At 47.4% G+C, this 19,167-nt stretch overlaps 1 long non-coding RNA gene across 1 annotated transcript; it reads left to right on the forward strand.

The window, feature by feature from the left end:
* The first annotated feature begins 11,379 nt into the window (after positions 1-11,379).
* LOC119394396 (uncharacterized) lies at positions 11,380-15,229 on the forward strand. Its single transcript, XR_005184128.2, has 3 exons — positions 11,380-11,539; positions 11,644-11,733; positions 15,124-15,229. It is a non-coding gene; the product is annotated as an uncharacterized LOC119394396 (long non-coding RNA).
* The last annotated feature ends 3,938 nt before the right edge of the window (positions 15,230-19,167 follow it).

Genomic DNA, 19,167 nt, shown 5'->3' on the forward strand with positions numbered 1-19,167 from the left:
TAGGAGAGAAATTTCTGTGCCTGCGCAGCAAAGCAACGCGAGCGGCACTTCTACACGCGTTATTATAGCAAGTAGTCAGTTTCGCAGATGGTTTGATATTGCTTACCATAGCATCCAGCACTCCTTTTTTATCTCGAAAGTGTTTCAACTTTAACTGCAGAGATAACTTCTAAACGCACAAAAAACCACGGACCAGGTAGAGACCGACAGACAGGATGGAGCCCATAACTTCAACTGAGCATTTATTGACAGAAAAACACGAAATCAGGTGCAAAATATCACTCAAACATGCCCCCAAAACGTCACTTATTTTAACACCTCTATGCTTACGCAACGCACACGTGCCACACCTAGCTAAACGGTTCCGTGCGCAGATTTCTTTATAAGTATATGCATTCTTTATTGCTGAGAGCCAGCGACGGTGCACTCTGACACCGATCACCCGCTTGGCTGATGCATAGGATTCCGTGTTTTTGGTTTTATCCGAAAAATCTGATAAACATTCGCAGGTAAAATTTTTCACAATTCGGATTTATCCGATAAATCCGATTAAGGGCCAATATGACCTGGACCAACACCAACTCGCCCAAATTTTTATTATACTGGTGCCGTTCTTTACTAAAAGGGCAAGTTCTAAGTGCTCATTGATACATCTTCTGGTTTGACCGATTTAAATTCAGAGTTTACCGCGCGTAGCTGTATTAGGCTGTAGCTGTATTGTGCCCCGACTCAGATTCCTACACGCAGAAGCTTCCCAAGGACTTACAACTCTCCAACCCCGAATTCAAGGCGCTTCACTTCAAAGATTCGTGCACCTACTCACAACGCTCTTGAGGATGGAATCAGGACGAGCTCGTTTAAGGCAGTTCAAGATTTTGCTGTGCACTTTCCTGCCCTGTTGAAGTCGTCGCGGGAGCTGCGCCGTATAAGTTTTGTCTTGTGTGCTTGGCCATAGGCATGTCCTTGAATTCGCTGAAAACCGTGTGTCCGTCAACGTGGTTCTCTTTTTAAAAGCTCTAGAATATATTTTGGACTACTGGCGCGCCATTTTTCTTTCTTGGGAAGCGACAAGCCAAGGGAACGAAGTGTGAGAAGCTGAAGAGTCTTATTTGATCGCCTGAAGCTGTACACGACTTCCTCGTTAAGATGAGGTTTCTGAAGACCAATTCGTGTGCCGTGCTCTCAATCATTAAGGAACTTGAGGCAGACAGTACCCTGACACACCAAGTTTATCCCATATTAGGGTTTCGTTTGCACGCACTCATCAGTCAATGGCGTGATCAAACTAGCTCGTCGCATCAGATGTCACAAGTCTGTTCGACCTCCTTGGCGAGAATGACCACTTAATGACTGTCGCAGACATTCACGATACTACGCTGCTGTCGCGAAAAGTGGAGACAGACATCTGAGAGGAACCTGCGCTATCAACTCCAGTACAGCAAAGAATCGTTTTGGTACCGTGTTCAAAGTGTGAATCCAAATGTGAAGCATGAGCTGCCCTGCACGTTCGAAACCTATGCGCCTATACAAGAAGGGAAATCTGGGCTAGTTGGTAATAGTTCATTTTCGATCAGCTTACAGCTCAAAAAAGACGAGGATGCAGACCAAGGAAGTGACGACACGAGCTTAGTTGAGAGTCAGTGCTCGTGTCGTCACATCCTCGGTCTGCGTCCTCGTCTTTTTTGCGATGTAAGCTGATCGAAAATGAACTATGCGTTTATTTTTCAATTAGTGCATCTTGCAAGTGACGAGATGAATCATCTCAGTACTATGAAATGTGTAACATTGTTGAACCCCTGTCGGTTTGGGGCTTCACAATGTCCAGTGGCCAGTGCTTTATACATGCACGCTGCGTCTTCTGGCGCTTCCTGTTTCTAGCGCTAACGTTGAAAAGGCATTTTGAAAGCTGAGAGTCGTGAGTCGAAAGGAGCGCGCTTAGATCACTGACAGCAACCTCGCAAAGTATGCTTGCGTGTTTTACAATAAGCTTTTAGCTAAAGTTGTTATACGCCCAAAAACAGGTGTTTTGTGTTCAAGTATTTTGCTTGTGCATATATGTATTTGCCCATTCAAACATTCTAGAAAAAATAAAATGTGCTTCGTGTGTTTTGACGTTTAATATTCAGATATGAATTTATCTAAAATTTGGGGATTTTGAGAATAGGGCAAAACTCCGAAATTCGGAGAATTGGAGTTTACGAGGAAGCTCCGATAAACACTCCGATAAACACTCCGATAAACACTTGCCGATTTTCAAGAAATATAAACACCGAAAACACGGAGCCCTACTTATGGATAAAGCCTCGAAAATTTCTCTGTCTGCTTGCCGTCTCAACCGCCTGAGCACACGCGTGGAGTTAAACTGCGCTGTACACATGCATCTTCGGCAATGGTCCGCGAGATGTCCGGCAGCCGCGACAGCACTGAAAGATGCAAGGTGTTCCCTTCCTCGGGCTTGGTATCCAAAGCCCCTTAGTATGCGTTTGACGATTCCGAGGAATATTGTAAGAGAAACGCGCGAGTTGTGCAAAATTCTTAATAAATCGGCGAAAATATGAGCATGGACCCAGAGAACATAGTCCAGTCATCGACCGAGTTGTACGTCTCGTACATTCAGGACGTACTCGCGCTGTGCCGAAAAGTGGACGAGCAAATGTCCGAGGTTGACAAGGTGGGCCACCTACTCAGGCATCGCGGACGACGCTTTCAATATGCTGGTGTACACAAATGTGTCGACCATCCACCTCACCATTAAGGAATGCCACCGCTTCGAAAGGACCAAAAGCCGCCGCGTTGTGCCTCAATTGGCTCAGCTGCCGAACACGGCTGTCACGTCGACTTGTTCTAATCTCGGCGCTGCACCACCCTTTAAGAATGTGACGCGCATCGTTCGACGGGAGCTTCAAGCGGCAAGTCCAGCGCCCTTCCACACAAAGCCGCTCTCCAAGCACCCCAGACGGTCTCCGTTATTCAGGCCGTCGTGCCGCAAGAAATTGCCAATCTCGGTTTCCCTGTCGCCTGCTCCGTTTCTCGCCCCGAATACCGACCGACGCCAATGAGTGCACCCAGCAATGACTCCTATTTTCCTCCAAGATTCCGCAACTAATCGGAATGGAGAGCTCCAGGCGACAAACCCATCTGCTTCCGCTGCCACGGGGTGGGTCATGTCTCCCGCCACTGCCGCACCACCTAGACGCCGCCGTGCTGGGGCTAATTCTTGTCGCCTTCTCGCCCATACGCTGCACCTTGCCGGTATTCGCCCAGCCGTACGTACGCTGCCTCTGACGCACCCAACAGCCGCCCTACTGCTCGGTCACCGTCGCCCCAACCATCGTTGGGGCGACGGTTGGGCGAACCATGCGTGGTTGAGCCGTCGTTCTCCGTCGCCTCAACCACGCCGCTCTTCCTCGCCGCCCAACTACGTCTCGTCCCGGACGGAAAACTAGGTCATTGAGCTCCTGGAGGTAGTGCTGCATCATTTTCGTCTGAACCAAATCCTCCGTCGGTGCTCCCTATGAACATGAACTTGACTGATCTGCAAGTGGGCGGTATTTCTTTGACGGCGTTAGTTGATACTGGAGCTCAGGCGTCTATCATAAGTGCGCATCTCTGCCGTCGACTTAAGAAAGTACCCACGCCTGCTACAACTAAAGCCGTACGCGTCGCCGATGGCGGAACTGTTGCCGTCACGGCATGTGTACCGCTCGAATAAGCATTGCCAGCCGCACGTTCCCGTCCTCTTTACCGTGCTCAGCAGTTGTCCTCACGACCTCATCTTAGGGATGAACATCCTCTCGACGCATTCTGCCCTGATCGACTGTTCTGCCGGTACTTTTTGCTTGGGACCTTCCTCTTCTGCCCAGATACTAGCACCATTACTCCAGAACAGCCTCTGTACCACAGACTTTATCACATGGGGCCTCAAGCCCTAACATTCGTTGAATTAGCAACGTCTTCACCGGTGCTTGACGGGGACTACGTCGCCACGCCTATTGCTGATGTCCTTCTGTCGCGCGACATCACTGTACCTCAGTGCGTTTCCCGTAGCCGCTAAGAGATATCTCCCTGTTGTAAATTTTGGCTTCAGCAGCAAGTGCTACCCGGAGTCATCTCAGTCGCCACGCTCCGATCCTTACCTGATGACCACGTCACCATTTTTGCTGCCGACATGTGCTCAGATGTTCCTTGTCGCCCGCCGGATACCACATGCCTCGACATGGGATTACATAACATGATCGCCCCGGACATCGAACCTGAGCAATCAGCGTTTCTAAGCCGCCTTTTGGCTTCTTACCGCGACATCTTCGATGTCGATAATCGACCACTAGGCCAGACTTTTCTTGTAAAGCACCGCATAAACACTGGTGATTCTCTTCCGATTCACCGCCGACCATATCTGGTGCCTGCCGCAGAGCGTAAGGTCATTCGACAAGAAGTGAACAAGATGCCCCGCCAGAGGTGTAATTGAACCCTCAGCGAGCCCTTGGGCGTCACCCGTCGTGCTGGTTAAAAAGAAAGACGACACGTGGCGCTTCTGCGTTGATTACCGCCATCTGAATCGAATTACGAAAAAGGACGTTTACCGTTTGCCCCGAATTGACAACGCTCTTGATTTCCTACACGGCGCGCGCTACTTTTCTTCAATAGCCCTACGCTGTGGCTACTGGCAGATTGCTATGGTTGAGAAAGACCAAAAAAGACTGCGTTGGTAAATCCCGATGGCATATATCACTTCCAAGGTTATGCTGTTTGGCATGTGCAACGACCCAGCTACGTTCGAGCGTATAATGGACTCTCTGCTACAAGGCTTAAAATGGACAACCTCTCTTTGTTACCTCGACGATGTCCTTGTATATTCGCCTACATTTGAGACCGCCCCGCCACGGTGGTCTAGTGGTTATGGCGCTCGACTGCTGACCCGAAGGTCGCGGGATCGAATCCCGGCCGCGGCGGCTCTGCATTTCGATGGAGGCGAAATGTTTGACGGCCCGTGTACTTAGATTTAGGTGCACGTTAAAGAACCCCAGGTGGTCGAAATTTCCGAAGCCCTCCACTACGGCGCTCTCTCATAATAATATCGGGTTTTGGGACGTTAAACCCCAGATATTCAATACATTTGAGACCGACCTTCGGCGTTTGTCAGCTATTCTTGACGTCTTCCGCAAAGCTGACCTCAATTGAACTCGCCGTAAGTGCCACTTCGGCCGCCGGCAGATACAGTCTTGGCCACCTTGTCGATGCTCCAGGTGTGCGCCGGACCCAGAGAAAATTCTTGCAGTCACGAGTTTTCCTTTACCCCAGTCAGCCAAAGACGTCCGGAGGGTTTGTGGGATTCTTTCCCTACTTCAGAAGGTTCGTGGAAGATTTTGCAATAATCGCTCGACCACTCACTGAGCGCCTGAAGAAAGACGTGCATTTTACGTATGGTCCCGCTCAAACCACCGCTTTTTCTCGCCTCGTCACACTTTTGACAGCGTCGCCTGTATTAACCCATTCGACCCATCCGCTCTGACAGAGGTCCGAACCGATGCTAGCGGTCGCTGGATCGGAGCCGTCCTAGCCCAACGACAAGGACGCCACAGTGTTATCGCCTACGCCAGCCGCCTCCTTACAGCTGCCGAGCGCTACTATTTCATTACAGAGAGCGAACGCCTTGCTCTTGTCTGGCAGCCTTAAAGTTTCGCCCATATTTATATGACACGCATTTCCCTGTAATAACGGACCATCATGCGCTCTGTTGGCTTTCGTCACTAAAGAATCCTACTAACCAGCTCGGTCGCTCGGCTCTGCGTCTCCAAGAATATACCTACACAGTGACGTACAGGTCCGGCCGCCGACATCAGGACGCAGACTGCCTGTCTCGCTACCCGGTCGATGAATTGAGGAACCATCCCTGTGACCGACACCGACGCTTGCGTTTTTTCAGTTTCCTTACTGACAAACATCCGGCGACGAGCAACGTCGTGATGCGTTCCTTGCGTAACTATCATCGAACGCCTAGAATCATCATCTACCGACCGGCCTCATCGCTCGTTCGTCCTCCAAGATCGTGCACTCTACCGCCACCAATTTTCACCCAGATGGACCAGCCCTGCTGCTTGTATTCTGAAACACCTCCGCTCGGCTTTCCTTCACGAACTTCATGAGCTTGCAACGGCCGGTCGCCATGGTGTATCGCATACTTACGACCGGATCCGCCGACGCTTCTTTTCGCGAGGGCTTGCACGCTCCGTCAGAAGATACCTTGCGGCATGTGAGAAATGTCAGCGCCGCAAAACACCATCGACGGTTTCCGCCGAGTGCCTTCAAACCCCTTGACATTTCGTCAGAACCGTTCTTTCGCGTTGGCTTAGACCTACTAAACCTGTTTTCTCTGTCTTCATCTGGCAACAGGTGGATAGCTGTGGCCACGCGCTACGCCATCACACTAGCTCTTCAACAAGCTGCGCCACAGATGTCGCCGACTTCCTCCTACACGACGTGATTTTGCAACATGGAGCTCAACGCCATGCTGCTTAAGGACCGTGGCCGCACATTTCTGTCGAATGTCATAGCCGACATTCTGCAGTCATGTGAAACGAGGCACAAGCTCACTACGTCGTACCATCCGCATACCAATGGCCTGACGGAGCGTCTCAATCGAACACTTGAAGACATGCTTGCGAAGTATGTTTCCTCCGACCACGGACTGGGACCTTGCTTTGCCGTACGTGACATTTGCGTACTATTCTTGACGCCACGACACTTCCAGTAACTCTCCATTTTTAGGGGCGAAGCTCCTTATAGCGGCACCCGTTCGTCCCTCGTAGCGTAGTATGTAACCAGTCTTACGCTTTGACCTGCAAGGTGGTGCCGGTGGGAGATTTTTTCTGTGCGTTGTTGAACAATAAAAATTCGCAGCGTTAGCTAAAGCCGACTCTCTTCTGTCTCTCATTCCCATTAGCAGCCATTCTTTACCTCCAAGGTAGTGCCTGGTGAGATTTCTCCGGTGCGTGATTAAACAATAAACATTTTGTTCAAAATGCCGTTGATTGATGAAATAACCAACAAAAGACGCCAGATGTTTTGTAAAAGCAATACGAAGAACGCCAGATGTTTCTAAAGCAAAACGAAAAGACGCCAGCTGCTTAACGAATACGCCAGATGTTTTCTAAGCAATGGTTTTCTAAACAATGAAAATTCACAGCGTACATGTAAAATTAAAGTGCGCTGCAAGTCGTCATAACTCATCGAACCTTTAGTATAAACGACGCCCGAGTCTCACGTCGGTGATGATGTACTGGGCAGAATTCACGGAAGATTCACGGTTACCGATGAACCTCTGCAGCTTCGCCCACTCATCATCATTCACTCCGTGGATATGCTGGATTTTTTCCTCTTGTCGGCCCGACAACCAACGTTGCCACTAGACACCATCATCCCGTTTCCCGGAGTAGCGCCCAGCGAATAAGTCATTGACGCTATCACCAGGGCTGCCCATGCACGTGAAAACCGCCCGCACTCGCCTTTTGACTTCTTAAGAAAATCGACGGCGGTTGTACGATCGCAGGCCCGAGACGTCACTTCTCGCCCGGTTTTAGGTTCTGCTGTGGTCTCCCACCCGTCACGTTGCGATGGCGAAAAACTGTTGACTCGATACACAGGTCCATACCGAGTCCTTCGTGCGGCTACCCCAGTGACTTATAAAAATGGCTCCTGTCACCCTCGTCGCCTTCATGTTGCACACTGGCCAGCGATATCGTACATATCCCAGGCTAATATTATTGAGAAATAACAGACAATAATGCCAAGAAAGTATAGGGGTGTTATTTGTAATAAATCGGATATAATGTGAAGAAAGTAAAGTGGACGAAAAGATAACTTGCGCCGGCAGGGTCCGAACCTTTGACCTTCGAATAACGCGTCCGATGCTCTACCACTGAGCTACGGCCGGCGGTCACCCCTCCCGTCCACTTTATAGGGTATATATGTGCATTCAGATGTAGGAGTGTTAGTCAGCGCCGATCGCAGCCATGGCGGGAGTGTGGAACACACTCGCCGCTATGGCTGCGCCGCCATTAATATATATTTTCGGCGAACATATATATAATTTCGTGAATCTTGTTTTTATGTATTTTTTGAGCTACTTGGCCGCATGCCATTTTACTAACGTGAGTTCCTTGACGGAAATCACATGAGATAGCTCGTTGTGGACCATGGAATAAAACGATTCGTGTTTAAAGGTTACACAAAGAGAATAAGGAATGCTACCAGGGCGTTTCTCCATTTGCGCTTTTTAACCATCGCCCTTTTTAAGTAAACTCATAGTGCAGGCTACGGAGAGCTGGCGTGTTTCTGCTTTCAGTATTGGTTTGTGAAAACAAACCGGTTGAAAGCAAATTTTTGGTGCACACGGAAAGAGATGCCTCTTTAAAAATCCTGTTAACTATTAAACAGGCATCTCCAACGCTCATAATTTCTTTCCACATAGGAATTGTCTGCTGTAATACCGAAAAATGTAATCACTGAATACCGAGAATTTGCGGCCGTGTTTTGCTTCGACTCATCTAATTATCCAACCTGAATTTACAGTGTGTAATTTTGCGATGTTCATGGTGTAACTTTTGCTTTACTCTTATTGAAGTGAGGAAAAAAACGCTTTGTAAATCAACCCCGTAAAAAAGTACAGAGCACGAGGAGGATTTGCTTCACAGTAGTGCACATTGACCACTTTAGTTTCATGTCTGCAGGAATATGATATGGGTCGCTCATTAAATTCACGGTGTCTGAATAATTTTTTACAATAAAACAATACTTCCATTATGTGACACTGCACAAATTACAGCAGAAACATTCAAGGGTATTTTGTCTTGGTCTTTCGTGCACCACGTGTTGCCTGGGAGTTTCTGAGCTGCAAATCAAGTCAGTTGTCCTCTACAAACAGAAACAAAAAGTAACTATTCCGGTGACGTCGTCACGTCGAGTCCCACGTGGCGCCGTCTGGCAAAATGTGCCACACTTGACGGCTTGGCTACGAATGGCCTTGCTAAAACTCGCAGGGCTTACACGTACAGAAATAGGGATATAGATATGGCAGAAACAATATATTGTTATGGTGGAAACAATAGTGGACAAGGTGTAAAGAAAAGTGAATGTGGTGGAAATAATACTTGGTAAGCTGGAAGCTGTGGTGGTTAAAATGGTGGCCGATGGTACTGAATGGTGGTGAGCTCTTTTAGCGTTAAGTGGAAAAGTTGGCTGATGGCGGCCATGGAAAACATCTCTTGGTGGAAAGCTTGGCGACAAGCTCGATGACGGGTGGCATGATGAACAGCAGGTTGATGACTGGTGGTATGATGGATGTGCACGTGGCATTATATGAAAGTACTGTCATTTTTAATGTTTTCCTGTCAAACTTGCAGAAAAATATGTTTACCGTACAAATAAGCAAACGCTAATCTTTACGCTTCCTAGCACGCTTTTTAAGGCGAAGAACCTTAAGGCCAAGGCTTGTCCTTCGATCCGTTTGGCGTTCGTGTCCATGCTTACACAGTACCGTGTAAATCGAAACATCAAATTAACAACAGACAAATATCAATCATAATTGTTATAGACAATATAAAACACAAGCACAACCCCTTTATACTAGTCGGCGAATTCAACGTAGACATTATGGATCTGAGGACCTAGCTTTGTCGTCGACTCTTCATGTCACTTTATGCAACTTTATGTCACTCAATTTACATTATATGGGGCGACGCTCGGCTAACGTACGGTTACTCACCCATAAGGTAGCCGGAGCTTCGCCCACTCGTCATGATTCACTTCGTGGATGCGTGGATTTTTTTGTATTCATGCGGCGTAAATAACCGCCTCAACTTTTGTGGAGCACAGCAGCCATGAATGTTTACATTTTGTGCAACTATTTATATCACGTTGACATCGCGCGATTTGTTGCTGCATTGTGATTTAAAAGCCTAGAGGTGACGGTGTGAATAGCGATAGTAAAGTCTTACATCGCCGCGCAGGTGTCGAGAAGAAAACGAGCTCTGCCTTCGATATTGCCCCTTCCAACAGGCAGACCAGAAAGCAGCCGCCACTTGATATTTTCACGCTAGAAACGCAACTCTGGCTATTCTTGCATACTCAATTACCTCCGCCGCACTTTTTAAGATAACAGTGAAATGCAAGTGAAGCTAAAATGCACAAACTTTACCTTCGGCCTGCGTCGAGATAAACCCCACAAATTATGACTTCCACCATCACATTCTACACCATGACTTCCACCAAACGTTATGCCTACCGTTACACCGTGTCCGTCTATGTGCCATCTGTGCTTCTGGGTTTTAGGATACACGATTCCAACGGGTACGAATGACTTTGCAGCACAGCTTTGGCATCGGCTACCTAAATGAAGCATTTTTTCTTTGTGTATCGTGTCCGCACAAGAAGCCAATGAGCATCGATGCGACGCGCTTCCAGTAAACGCATACGGTCACGACAACCACCGGTCCCACTGGCCGGCACTGCTCCGACTCTCTGCGAGAGAACACGGACTTGTCAATTCATACACCATAATGAACCCAATACGATTGCATATTTTTCCCGCGCACGGCATTTCATTTTTCACCAAGCCGTACGTAGCTGTAGCTAATGATAGCACTTCAGATCAGTGCGCTGGCACGGTTCGCGCTATACGTTGCATAAAAAAACATCACAATACTGCATCAATTGTACGCGCTTATTATCAAAATGAGATAGAGTCGACATAAAGCCTCGGCACATGTCGCCCTTTGGAAGAACGAGAAACGGCTATTAACTTGGCAGTAAACGCCGGCAAACTGTACCTCTTCTCGGTCCACTTGAGATTTTCTTTAGCTACGTCGTGAATTCTGAAAAAAAGATAGTGTTGTTGCCATTATCGACGTGTCAATCTTTAGCAGTTTGTTTGCATTTAATAAATATGCAGATTTTAGTAGGAGGTGAAGATCGCGTATATCTCAAGAGGCGACACACAAGCGGAAGCCAAATGGTGTATAAGTATGTTGACTAGTCAATATACAGAAAGCAAGACATGTGTCAGCGTGGCGTAGTAGTAATGTACTCGCTCGGGATCCGAAGAAAGCACGTTCGACTCCTCGTGGCGGCAGTTCCTTTTTTTAATAATGCTTTCTACATGTCGTTCTATACAATTATTTATGTGCGGAGGCTAGGCACCATATACGACCATAATGACGGATCGTGGAATCCACCATTCCACATGGTGGCAAAATTTTCAATAGGGCGGTCACTCAATCTTTCCAGGCAAGGGGCATATAAACACAATAAAGTGTGCTAACAGTAATGCACTTCATCCTTCTGTATTTAAAGATGTTTTTCCTAATTTCTATGAACAGAACATGGTATTGTATATCCAACCCTGCTCAGCGCACGAGGTTCTGACGAAGGGAAACTTTTGAAAATAAATGACCGTTTGACTCTAAACCTGAAAAAAAGCGAGGTTTTCTCCGACGATTTCATGTTCATATCTGAAGAAAATGGAGAACGAGTTCATATACCTGTAAGTACGCTCAGTGTTTCCTAATTATGTACATCCTCAGAGCACTCGTGGCCTTCCCTACCGCTGTTTCCAAAAAGAAAAAAACAATAGAGTTTCTTTCGCAGATGCGAAAAGAAGATTACGAGAAAGACCTGTATCACGACGAGGAATTAATGGCTTCACTTATGGTCCGCACTGATAATGGCATCAGAGCGGTGTGCTTTTACAAATAATAAAAAGCTGTACCACAATCGCATGAATGCGCAAATTAGCATAAATATTAAAATAATAATAATACCCTCGAGCCCAAATCAATATTCCGTATGCTGTCATCATAGCCAATTATACGTAGCGATGTTTACGCATGTTACCACTAAAAGCCGTGTAAAATACAATGCACATTACGAAAGTAAGGGACGTTCAATTATACAGCGTTTCAGCTCACTAGCACCAAATATTAAAAAAAAGAAACAGGCGCTATGCGCCTCGAACTGACAGAGCATTGTTCTGGGCCTATGGAGCGCGTCAAGATATTTTTTCCTATCCACCAACCTCGCTCACTAACGAAGATTTCTTAATGATCTTTTTTAATCGTAACTCTAGCGAAACATCTTTAAAACTAAAGTTGTACCGCTTGTTTAGAAACATTGGATTTTTATTGTATGCGAAGATTACTCCCTGCTTAATTTTTGCAGTCATTTCCTTAGATCATGTAAATTTTAGAAAAATTGGCACGTTACTGCCGACCTAACACGCGGATTATTTTACTGCCGTTACTGGCGCTAACGCGCGGTTCGTTTAAATGTAAGTTGAACGAATTATCAGAGGCTGCTCCGCACACAGAGGTCGATTGAACAGGCTATCTGTGACTGTGACATGGACCGTAAAGGACAAAAGGGCGGCCGTTCTAAAAAAAATAAAGGCAAAACATTCAACGAACAAGCGGCGCCACAGGCAAATGCCATACGAGACCCTAGCCAGCATTTCATCCAGCGTGGGCGTTTTTTCTTTGGTTTTCACGCCATTGATAAAAGTCGCCAAACACGATAGAGGGGGCGAGAGTATGCTGAAAGACGAAATAAAGTATTCACTCGCACGCGGCGGCCGCTTTTATGCCAAATATTTTTTTAGGTGGTACGCCGCTACTATCACTTCACCTCCATCGCAGTCACCGATAGCCTGTTCAATCGACATCTGTGCTCGGAGCCTTTGATAATTCGTTCTAGATATATATTAGGGCACTAAAGCGCCGTGCGTTAGGCGGCAGCCACGAGGTATTTTTTGCAGTAAAACGGTATACTTTGCTATTTAATGCAATAAAAAGCGTTACTCGGGCGTCTCTCTTTGTGCGCAGTTGAAACGCGCGATCAGTATTTTCGTTTGGCTTGCGGCGCACAGCTCATGCACATGTCTATATTTTGTTTATTTCGAAAAACTACGACACACGCTACTGCGAATGGTGTAGAGATACCTGAGGCTAAGGAAATGAGCCGAGGAAAGCAGCACAGCCGTTGCACAGGTCGCGCAGAAACAACGTGCTGTCGATATCTGACGAGTGTTTATGACGTGCGTAGAAAATCACAGTCAGAAATGCAATGGCGATGTATTACAGTGCAAGGTTATCTTAGAAGTTTGTCAGACACATGTCCTCTGTCAATTGAACCCTGTTTCTTGAAACGCCTTCGGTGTACATGCCGATGTTCTCTTTGGGGAGCCGAACACGAGTCTCCAGAAGGGTTTCAGCCCTTTTCTTTCCGGACGACGCTCGGGAAAGTGTTCAGGAATCCGGTGCGGAAGAGGTCCCTTGGTGTTAACCGTGGGACTCTCGATTCTAGAAACCAGGTCCTTGCGCCATCTTCAAGGAAAACAACGTGGCGTAGCCTCTCGTCACACTCTCAGTTGTTGAACGTGGCACGCGGCCGTATGCCTTCAAGCCAGCTTTCTGGATCCTCTCATGGTTATCCGCGGAAAGTCTGCGGCCTTCCCTTGGTTGTTGCATGACGACCACTGTAGGCGACACAGGCGCCGTCGTCGTGGCTGTTGTCTTCTTTGTTGTGGTGCGGTCTTCTTCGGTAGGGGTCCGTATTTTCGTCGAAGACCTTGCTGCCTGTGGCTGGCTCGCTGGTAAGGGTTGGCATTGGTGTCCTCTTGACTGGTTGGGCTTGGCTCACGGCTGGATGGGGGCCTGGGATACAGTGGACCGGAAAGCACCTCCACCAGACTTCACGTGTTCGTGATGTTGACGAAGGCAGCAGTCGGCATGTTCTAGACGAAACACTTTATTTGGGCGAACCTGTGCCGGTAAACAAGAGGTCAAACTGCACACCATACACACTGTACAATGATAGCGGCGAACAGAGTGTCGGTCGTGAATAATCTGACGTGTTTTAGGCGCGTAGGAACTTTACATGCGGCATGGAACGTTCGAGTCTTATCTCTGGTGGCCGCGCTAGTTCCAGAATAAACTCAACTGTTCGACTTTACGCGATCAAACCTATCAGAATATTCGAACATAATAAGGAAGGTTCCCAGACATTCGTTCGCGGTTCGGGAAAGGCAGTGGTTGTACTACGAATGACAAACCGGCTACATCGCAATAAAAAAAGTGTGCGCGTGGCAATATATGCGCACATACACCAACGTTTGGGAGAATTCCGCCTTGATTTTTAATTACATTGCAAGTCAAACTGCCACGGAGAAATTTCATTCTTTGCAATTGTTTTTAGGGAAAGTGAAAACGGCTTTGCCGATTGGGTACAAGCCAATTGAGGTAGTAGCGTAGGTACTTGGGTTTATTAAAAGAGAAGTGCTGGTGCAGTCAGCAGAGCTTTTAGAACGTCATGAGATGTTTTTTTTATTGTTAATACAGGGTGGCTTGCGCGAACAGCTGCAGATTGCAGAGGGGACCCATACATAGTTCACAGCCACTTATCTATTTAGGACGAGGCGTGTTTCTTAACCTCGCTCATACATCCAGCATGATTCGGTTCACAGCGCTTTTAGAGGAAAAGATAGCAGGAACGGCAGGGCTTGTGGAGCCACCTAGTGGCAGAGATCAACCAGACAAAGACAATGACGTGGCCTCCCATACCTTATATGTGCCTACATATTTGCTGAAAGCCAACCTTAGCCTCAACTGATCGGCGAAGAAGTTACGGACTAAACGTGTGGCTTCTAAGACCGACCACAATTATTCCCACTAGCTCACTCGATAGAGAGTGCTCGCCTTAAATTATGGCGCAAACGACTTTTTCTTGCTGTATTTATATAGATTACACAATATAAAGGGCCGTCTCAGGGAACTTTTAAAGAAGACGCTGTGTTAGTAATTACGGACCTTCCCATCACCATGCACCCGGAGAAGAAAACGTGTTTGTGGCGTTCTTCTGCCTCAAAAAAGTAATCGTCTTATCGCATGTTCCTTGCGCGATCATCGCTCGACCGGTTCCTTTCCGTAGCTAGCGGTGAGCGCTAGAGGCGTGGCATATCATTCTTGATATGATATTGGGGAGCGCGCAGTTTTTGAGTAAATAAATTACGCCAGATAAATCAGGATTATTCTTGTGTGGCAGAAAGACGCCTGAAATACGCCCTTGTTTGCTTAGGCGTACAACGTTACGAAGGCGCCTTTGAGAACGCCTTATGCGTTGGGAACGCATAAACGCCTTGGAAGCAGCAAGTGCGAGGAGAAGGAATACTTCGCAACAGTTATGCTAGGTGAGTTATGTTCGTTCGTCGGATAATACAAGTGCTCTTAGACAAGGGAACAGCTCGTTAAGATCCCATGGGTGGAGCTTACGGGGCAAAAGGTCATCATTTTATAAATGCTCCACGATTAGTTATACACACGATGTAGCTGCCATTAAGGTCAACTATGATGTCTAATTTGTCGAGTTATCTTAAAATTAACCTCAAAAATCTCGACCAAGTTGACGTCGTAGTTCACCTTAATCACAGCTACATCATGTGTAGCTACGGACAACACCGTGGACAGCGCAGCTGCTCTGTAGAAAACAAACTACCTATTCAGGCTTCGCTGACAACTAGAGACAGAGTGTGTAGAAGACTGAGTCCAAGGACAATGGTTCACGAGACGACACTAGCCAGCTTATGCCAAACAAGCCATTCCGCAGTTGCAAGACGAAGTAAACGACTTTATCAGCTCTTAATAGAACATCTACGAGTGATTCAAAATATTCAATGATACATGCGTGTTTCACCGATCAGGAAAACTCACGACTAAAGGGTGCCCTTGTGACCTCTAACCGAAGAAAAAGCAAACTCTATGAAATGAGAACTCTCCTTCTGACGTCCAACTAAATACGACATGATGCGCGACTGCAAAAATAAATCTATGGCTCAATGGTAATGTGCAAAGCTCGTCACTTTTCAAGTATGTGCAACGGCAACACCCATGATGATTCTTTAAAAGAGGCACCAAGGCGTTAAAAGGAAGCTGAGGAGGTGGCGAAAGCTGTCGTTTCTTCTGAAGTGCTCGGCAACATGTTTTCGTGATGATGCGAGTAACTACGCCCTAAGTAAGAAATAAGAACGCATCTATGCTTCGCTTACAGCAGCTTTTCTGGCCTGTCTTTGGGGACCTAGGAGGGGAAAGCTAGCTGAAGTGACGTCATTATAGAAGTCTTGATGCCAACCCCAATTTTTCCTGCCGATCTTGATCATCTTGTGCGGTGTTTGTGACCCTTAAAGGGACCCTGAAACGGTTCTTTTTTTTTTGAAGTTTTGTGAGCGTTTAGGCAAGAGCATCCCTAAATCATTCCCACCAGAAATAAGCGACGCACCGTGTACATAAGGCCGCTACGGACAATTATATGAATACCTTCCTACTCACCACTGCCTTGCACCCTCAACTCACAGACACGCTGGCATCGCCGGCAATCGCAGTGCTCTCATTAACGCGCTCGACGGTGTGAGCTTCACAAAGTCATGGCCTCCGATATTGCGCGCCGACAGCTTGCGCGTCACCTCGGAGGCCCAGTGTGCCCGGCAGCACGCCGTCTGGCAACAAAGACGAAGCTCGCGGAGTGGTTGATATCTGCGCCGACTCAAGCCGCCCCGCCACCGTGGTCTAGTAGTTATGGCGCTGGACCGCTGACCCGATGGTCGCGGGATAGAATCCCGGCCGCGGCGGCTGCATTTTCGGCGGAGGCGAAAATGTTTGAGGCCCGTGTACTTAAATTTAGGTGCACATTAAAGAACCCCAGGTGGTCGAAATTTCCGGAGCCCTCCACTCCGGCGTCTCTCATAATCATATCGTGGTTTTGGGACGTTAAACTCCATACATTATTATTATTAGACACCAGCAGCCGATCTTATTTTATTATCTTGTACGGCGACAACCTGCAAAAGTATGAGGACAAACGAAAAGAATTCGAGAACGATCATCTATAAGAATAAACTCGGGCAATGTGGTTGCGTCTTCAGGGGTGAAGTTACAGCCGCAGACTCGTGGATCGTAGCGTTGAACGTATAGCGAGAGCGCGACGCTCATTGCAGCGATGAGGTGAAGGGATTCCGCTCGCCAGATGCCTCACAAACCTTGCAGGATATCGCAGCTTTACAAGTCACCAATTGCGAGATATATGGTACACACGTGGCTAGGGCAATTCACTGTGTCCAAGACACCTCGAGGTAAACGCTGTCGCTCAGATCACGTGAACACGGAGCACGCTGTAACACAGGCAGACGTCGCTCGCTGCCCACAGGTGGTTCAATGACGAGTACTGGACATATATCAGATCAGCCGTCTGCGTGACATCGCAATAAGTGGGTGCTTTGAAAACGCGTTTGGCTGAGCCGCTCTGTTCGGTGGCGATTCGCAGCTTTAAAGCCTTGTAATAAATTACACAGTGTACGCACAGAGCTTAAATATGTCTGTAAATGATCCTTAGGACTTGCTCTACCGACCCAATGTGTTCGTACAAAATCGTCAAATGGTTTCAGGGTCTCTTTAAGACAAATAATCAACGTTTCCCTTCCATGTACTCTATTTTTTCCGCAAGGGCATCTGCTTTGGCAGGCATTTCAGCAGCGTCAGCGCGTACGCGAGGTAAAAACTTGGAGGGCACTTCAGCTTCGCTTTCAAGATTAGAACGCTACAGCGTAATCGCACCGTGTTTGTATAGCCTTCGTAATCGCTAGCCTGGCTTCGCTTCTCGGTGGAGACCTAAACCGTGACACAAAGAAACACAAAGTGCGGACGGCCTCCGGTTACAGCGTCCGTGCATGCGGCGCGACGAAACACGGCGACACGGTCACACGCCCACATGGCGGAGCGATACCGTGTAAAAGCGGCCCTTTGCATCATCTCGCAGGTGATAATGAAGCCGCCGAAAACCTGAGATGTGCGTTCTACCAACACTAAATGGTGTACAGAAAGAGCTCGCCATTAGTATTGTAGAGTATGTATGAGTGGTGGCCCAGCAGCTAACCGCATCGCGCCATGGAGCGAGAGGTCGCAGGTTCTAATCCTCGATCCCACTCAAACTGAAGATTCTTTATTGCTTCTGTATTAGCATACCCTTGAATTGTAGCTCACGCACAATGCTGATTTTTCGCTCAAAACAAAAGACACCTCTGACACCCACACCGGAATTTCTGTGAAAAGAACTCTTAAACCGTGTCACTTTAAAAGGCATTTACTCCTCCGATCTATAGCCGTGCGAGGCCTCGAAATGGGGATCCTCGAGCCCAAGCCTAAGCTCGGTTTTCGTCCCTCTCAGCTGACTTGGCAGACCATGTTGGGAGTGGCTTCAAGAAGTTAGAACTTCAGGACAGAGCCAGCTAGAGAAAATAGGCTCTTCGGACATTTTCTATATCCTTCCTTGTTGCCTTGCATTTTCTTCACTTACCTCATAACTGTTGTGGGCGGCTTAGGCTGCTCGTCTGCATATTCTCTTTCTTCGGTATAAAATCATGGCAGCCTCACACTAGTGGTGCCAAGCCTGAGGGAAGATCGTATCTGGACAGCCTTTCTTGCTTCTCTTTAGTTTTCTCTTTCTCTGTGCTTCTTTTATTTCTTTTTTGTATCTGTTTATTTCAATTTTTTGTTTCTCAGTACATTTTTCTTTCTTGCTTTTTGTATACTTCTTTCTTTTTAACACGAAAGTGTTTTATGCCGGGGTCCACCAAGACTTCAGTGACGTATTTTCGTTACGGAAACTGTTGTATTTAGAACAGAGAGCAACGATGCATCCGGTGCCTGAACATCATCTTCTTTATTTGCTGTCCCCACGCGACCATCCTCATCTTCTTTCATATACAACATTTCCCCGGTTGATAAAAAAAAAGCTATCGCTTGCGTAGCGCATAGTCCCTAAGCATCAAGGGAGTTTTTTTTTTACTCGTGCGCTCTTCCGTGGTGGTTGGCCGGTCATTTTGTCCAGCAGTGAAGACGGCTGAGTACTTGATTCACTGCTGGCTTGTGCTGCTATTTCTTGCCGTGACGTAGATGGACAGTCAGCATGTTGTTCAGGTAGTGGTAGAGTCCACTCTAGAATACCAGGTCGATTGACATGTGCACTTCTCCGCAGCTTTTGGGTGTATCGCTTGAAATTTGGAGGCGTTCCACACTCGCCCATCATCCAAAAGAAATGAAGCTGGCTCTCGTTGCTCAATAATCTTCTTCG

The sequence above is a fragment of the Rhipicephalus sanguineus genome, chromosome 5 (genome assembly GCF_013339695.2).
Source record: "Rhipicephalus sanguineus isolate Rsan-2018 chromosome 5, BIME_Rsan_1.4, whole genome shotgun sequence".
NCBI lineage: Eukaryota > Metazoa > Arthropoda > Arachnida > Ixodida > Ixodidae > Rhipicephalus > Rhipicephalus sanguineus.